The sequence below is a fragment of the Protopterus annectens genome, chromosome 1.part0 (genome assembly GCF_019279795.1).
Source record: "Protopterus annectens isolate FY-2018-M chromosome 1.part0, PAN1.0, whole genome shotgun sequence".
Classification (NCBI taxonomy): Eukaryota; Metazoa; Chordata; order Ceratodontiformes; family Protopteridae; genus Protopterus; species Protopterus annectens.
The window spans coordinates 1,165,696,890-1,165,703,518 of NC_056725.1; the positions used below are offsets into that span (position 1 = coordinate 1,165,696,890).

The 6,629-nt window shown below is 41.9% G+C and overlaps 1 protein-coding gene across 2 annotated transcripts in view; it reads right to left on the minus strand.

The window, feature by feature from the left end:
- The window catches only part of FOXO3 (forkhead box O3), a 1,048,726-nt gene that overhangs the window by 273,893 nt on the left and 768,204 nt on the right, over window positions 1–6,629 (minus strand). The gene's annotated exons all lie outside the window — the stretch shown is intronic.

The following is a 6,629-nucleotide window of genomic DNA, read 5'->3' on the forward strand; positions in this document are numbered from 1 at the left end:
ACAAAATGAGAGCTATAACTACTGGTGTAGCAATGAGGTGCCAGAAGTCTAAACCTCAAGATGCACGCACTCGAGACTCTCCTCAGTATGGAGAATATCGATATCTGTGCAGTAACAGAAACCTGGTTCAAGGCTCCCGAGAGCACCCCAGCACTACCAGGCTATACTTCATACCATGCTTTCCGGCCCCAAAACTCGGACCAAACCACAAAAGGAGGGGGAGTATCCATATTTATCAAAGATACCCACACCTCCAGGCTAGTGGCACTGCACGAAGCTCCGGAGACCATCCATGTGCAACTAACAGTGGGCAAAACTGCCTTTCAGTTTGTAGCCTGCTACAGACCACCCTCCCAAACACAGGAACCTCACTCAGCTTTCCTGAGAACACTGGAGAATATGAAGGTCTCTCCAAACACTATTATATTGGGTGACTTCAACTACCCAAACATCGATTGGGAAAACTACTCAAGCCCAAACACCCTCGCAAAACGGTTCCTAGAATTTATAAACTCAAATGCTATGGAACAACTGGTCACCACTCCCACAAGAGGGGAAAACATACTGGATCTGGTCATCACCAACATGGGGTCTCTATGTTCCACACCAGAGGTATACCCCTCATTGGTAAGATCAGACCATAAACAAATCTCACTGGACATCCATATTCCGTCCCCACCCCTAGCCAAGGAAACCACGGTGAAGAACTTCTCAAAAGAAAACTTCACACTTCTCAAAACTGAGGTGGAATCCTTCAAAGTCCCCGAGCCAGTGGACAATATGGCCCAAAATGCAGAATCCTTTACAAAAGCATTCTATGGACACCTACAGGAATGCATGGAGCATGCTATCCCAAATAAAATCAAGACTCACTCCTCCAAAGGCAAGAGACCTGTCTGGTGGACCCCGGCCATAAATAAGCTGTACAACAGAAGGAGAAAGCTACTACATGACAGAGCAAAATCCCAAAAAGGGAAGGCGTCACTGATCAGTACTAGAAAAAAACTACGATCCCTCATAAAATCTTCTAAGGCCAGCTTTGAAAGAAAAATTGCACAAGACACTAAAGATAATCACAAGGCCTTCTTTAGTTATGTCAGAAACCTGGGAGGCAACTCCCAGATATGCTCTGAGTTAGTGCAAAATGACAAAAAATTCACTGAACCCACAGACATTGCCAACATCCTGGCAGAAAGGTTCAGTGCAAAATTCTCCCCCCCTTTCCCACCAAATGAGCAAATGTCTATCCCAACAGAGTGTAACCTTCCTGAGATCACAGATGCACAGGTGAGAGCTGCCCTCTCCAAAGCTAAAAACACAGCATCAATGGGACCAGACGGTGTCCCAGGCTGCGTCTTACATGAGCACCAAGAAGAACTAAACCCTCATATAAAGTCACTGTTCAATCTCAGCCTTACTACAGGATATGTTCCCAAGGAATGGCGTACAGCAACAGTGGTCCCACTCCACAAAGGTGGTGCCACAAGAGACCCCGGAAACTATCGCCCTATAAGCCTGACTAGCCTGGTCTGCAAAGCTATGGAAAGTATCATCATGGAAATCATAAACAAAGACATTGGGAACCTGCAGACACTGGATCCTACCCAATTCGGCTTTGTTAAGGGCAGATCTTGCCTCTTGAACCTGATCGACTTCTTTGAAACAGTTACCAAAGCCATAGATGAAGGGAAGGTAGTCCACACAGCCTACCTGGACCTCGCAAAGGCCTTTGACACAATACCCCACTCGGGCATCATAAATAAGCTCACAAGCTTAAATATCAACCCCTATGTCACAAGATGGGTTGCAAACTGGCTCAGGGATAGAACCCACATGGTCAGAATAGCAGCTGCCATGTCAGACTCTAAACCAATTACAAGTGGTGTCCCACAAGGCTCAGTCCTGGGACCTCTCTTGTTCGGTATATATTTCTCCGAGGTACAGGCTAACATGGGTGGACTATGGCTGACCAAGTTCGCAGATGACTGCAAACTGGGTGCTATAATCGACTCTCCGACTGACACAAGCATCCTCCAAAAGGGTCTCACAGAGACGGATAACTGGTGCCAGAGCCATGGCCTAAAGCTAAATGCCAAAAAGTGCATAGTCATCCCCTCTGGAAAAAACAAAGTGCCCACAAATTACCACATAGGTGGTAATCCATTAAGTACAGAAGAAGTAATTAGGGACTTGGGGACCCAAGTAGATAGCAATCTCTCCTTTGACAATCACGTTGCCAAAGTGGTTAGAAAGACCTTCTATATAGCCCACCTTATCATGAAAGGGTTCACATCTAGATCAAGAGAGGTCATTGTGCCCCTCTACTCATCACTTATCAGGCCCATAATTGAGTACAATGCCCCATTTGGGATGTACCTTACCCGACACCTTCAGCAACTGGAAAGACCCCAAAAGTATCTCACCAAGAGGATCAAGGGGCTCAAACAGATGCCCTATGCAGTTCAGCTAAAGAAACTCCAGCTCTACTCAGTTGCGTACCGCCTACTCAGAGGCGATCTGTGTCTGACGTATAAAGCCATGCCCAACCCAGAATTAAATGACATGCCTCACCTCAAGAAATCTAAATCCCTTAGAGCTACACGCTCCAGGGACCTGAACCTCATCACAGAAATAAATAGGACATGCTGGAGGGACAGATTCATATCCCAGAGGCTCCCCTCACTATGGAACAAAATCCCAATCCATGTCAGGCAGAGCCCCTCACTGACCCTCTTCAAGAGAAATCTTGACAAATGGATGAGAGATCGTAAGTTTACCCCTGGGATCTCTTCTGTGTCGCTGCTTGACAGAGGTACAGTAAACAAACCTTAAAAGGGCTACCTTCTGTGACCTACTATACAGAGGCACAGTCAACTAATCTAAAAGGGTGGCGAAGGCCAAACATACTCTGGCTAGGCTTGTAAATGCCGTAGGGCAGATAGCCTAGTATCAACCTATGAACCTATGAAAAAAGGGATAAACATTAGTGCTGAGGTTTTCCATACAACATCAACCATCTGCTGGGATAGCTTTGTCCACTAGTAAAATATCACTGACTTATTAATGATCCAATATGCTTACTGATAAATGACAACAGTTTTACCCTTGCAAGAACTTTCAGAGTATTCCTTACCTACAAGATGAAGGACATGTGTGTTTACCAATATTAATTTACAATGTAAATGCATCCTATGAAGACCACAGCATTGGGCATACTTACTTACAATCTGTGTTCTAAAAGATACAAATGCTGTATGCATGTGACATGTATTTGTGCCTACAACTGCTAAGATTCAGAGTAAGTCCTTTTCATTGACACTGTCATGTGCCCAGTGATCTGTTCTCATAACTATTGCTGTCTAAGGAGTGTTCACTCTCTTCTAGAATCTTGAGTGTGTGTGTGTGTGTGTGTGTGTGTGTGTGTGTGTGTGTGTGTGTGTGTGTGTGTGTGTGTCTACCTGTACTTCAGGGCACAGAGTGGATGTCTGATAAGTTCTAACAAACTACCCAACAACATCAGTGCTGGTATGTAAAGAGATCATGCATTTGGGACTCGCAAAAAGGCTTTCAATAAGCTTTTTTGTTGGAAATTTTGGCTTGAACTTGCATCTTGGAAGGTGCTACGGAGAAAACTGCAAAACCAATGAGAGGATGTTTCTTTGAAGACCCCCCCCCACACTCTGATAGCATGTGAACCTAATCACTAATCACCAAGCCTTGCATTCCAAAATGTCTGGCCCAAAGGAATCTGCTACTTATAGCCATTTGAAGAACAAAGCAAAAACAAATTTGATGCAAAGTCCATGGCCCCCAAGGAAATGCAACTGTAGGTTGAATCTATTGGGGTACAAAAAAAGAAAAATAAATAAATGATGCTTAACAACTGTCAGCTTTTCACAATTGCTGCTTTTTCCATATAGATCATCTTTTAAGTCCTGAGAGCTGCTAACCATGGCATGGTAATTTAATATGCAGTGAACATTGGCCTGAAATTGTCCATAAAAAGACTTAAAAGAAAAAGTAACAGAAAAAAGTCATGGACATTCATAACTGCCATTTAGCTGAAACACCTGATATCCTTAAAGGGTAATTTACATATATCCCATGTTGCCTTTGATTCAAGAGGTTTAAGGTATCACACAGTGGAAATTCTAGCTTTGTTAGATTTTTCTTTTTGTGTTTTTAACCAATTGGTTTTCCTGTGTGACCTTTTTAAACATTATTTTATTTTGTTAGTTGGGATATTTTTTAGACACCGTTAGGTTTATGGATATCATTTGGGTATGACTACCCTGTATCCTCTCCTCTTATGCTATGCTGATGATGTCATAAGAAGGCAAAAACATGCATGTCCACACCTAGTGGGGTTTGGCTTTATTGGTCTGAAATTGTCCATAAAAAGACTTAAAAGTAAAAGAAAAAAGTTATGAATATTCAGAATTGCTACTTAGCTGAAACACCTGATACCCTTAAAGGGTAATTTACATATATCCCATGTTGTCTCTGATTCAACAGGTTTAAGGTATCACAGAGTAAAAATTCTAGCTTTGCTAGATTTTTCTTTTTGTGTTTTTAACCAATTGGTTTTCCTATGTGACCTTTTTAAAATTTGTTTTATTTTCTCTGAGGTATAGAAATATCTGAGTTAGTATACAGACGTAACAGAGTTGTGGGGGAGGGGTGCAGCCAGGCCTGCCCCTGAAAAAAGCAACTTTAAAGGAGAACAGGGATTTTTTGATATTGACTATTCTTCTCTAGTTTCTCTTTTTCTTGGTCATAATTCCAGGACGCACAATTGTGGGTCTTGGAATTACAACAGAGAGACGTGAATATGGTTTCAGACCAGTATAGGCTAAGAGCAATGCCCACTCTCTTTAACTAACCTAAATTAGTTTGCACTATATTCACATTTTAAAGCAATAAGACACTCAGCAGCTTGATTTGTGTTACTAGACACTGATGCTTTTACACTAGATGTACTCATCTAAAGTCTGCAGCAGTACTACCTGCATGTTATGGTGTAGTCTACACTGAAGAGCTCAGCTTAGTACTGTCTTTTGAATATTGTATCGCTATTTTAATCCATTGTAAATTACTTATCCTTGTATCACATCACTTGTACTTTACATATTTCATCCAATATTTATATATTATTTATACAAATATACATCAATAAGTTATAATCCTTTATCATCAAGCAGGGCAGGAGAATCCATAGCTTGGTGTACTATCTTGAATAAATAAGTATTTTTAAAAGTTTTCAAAGGTAAATTGACTGCTAGCACAGTCTTCAGAAAAATAACACATAAGCAAACTTATAAAATAGATGTAGCAAGTTGTCCCTCCATTGTTAGCTTCTCTGCATCACATGTAGAGATAATGCATTTAATTTTCTATGTGCCTGCACAATTAAGAAGCATATCCATACTGTCCACCCAGCCACCATTTTTACAACTTTTAAACCTGCTACCTCCAAACAGTGGCTTGACTTCTTCACCTTCAATTAACTGCACTTTCCTGCCTCATAGGTTCATAGGTTTATACTAGGCTAACGGCCACCAGGGCCTTTACAACCCTAGCAGTGCAATGCAACCCAGTTTTGTTTCAGAGTTCTCTGGATGCCTATATGCTAGGGTATGTTAGTAATGAGGTAGATAAGGGTTATGTGGGGGGATATGTTAGCTGAGAATTAATTTACTTACAGTCGACCTCTGTCCATCAGAGACATGGCAGCCAGACCAGGGGTGAATTTGCAATTTCTCATCCAATAATAAAGGTTTCTTTTGAACAGGGTCAGGGATGAACTGTGCTTCACTTAGATGGGAAGTTTATTCCACAGTGCTTGGATCCTTTGAGACACATACTGGTTTTTCCAGCAGGTCTTATTTATGTTGCATGTAAAGATAGGTCTGTGGATCTACTGCTTCTGTTGCTGTTTGTCTCATGGATGTGCAAGGGATCCATCACAGCTGGATTTGAGGATGTCCTATATGCTAGGCACCGACTGCATCTCAGTAACCTGTAGGAGACTGAGTACAGAGATAGAACTTTACGGTGATCTATGTAGGACAGGGTACTCATACCCTGGATTCTCTTGGTATGAAACCTTTGACGGTGTTTCAACAGTTGCAACTGCTTGGATAGATACACACCAAAGGAAGCACTGTACTCAGTGATGGGTCTGATAAGGGCTGAGTAGAATGGTACTATTACTTTTTTGGACCTGGATACCATATTCTTCCTTATGAATTGGGCAATATAGAATGGTTTTCTTGCTATTTTGGTTGAATGTTGGTCCAGCACCAAGTTACTGTCTACATATGTTCCCAGATCCCTGAATATCTGGTCAACTCTTAAGGGTCTTTTACTGATGAAGTAATTCGCTTGGGTGGACGATTTTCCAAAAGGCACTATAACACATTTCTTTGCAGTGAATTTTAATCTGTGGCTTTTGCACCAGTCATTTGCTTGTGTTAGACCCTCTTGTAGGATATTAGTGTTATGGGGGGACCTATGATAGCTCCTAATTTATAGTCATCTGTGAACTTCGTGAGCCAGAGGCCTTTGACATTAGCCTCGACTTCAAGACGTAGATGACAAACAGCAGAAGAGTCAACACAGAGGCACCA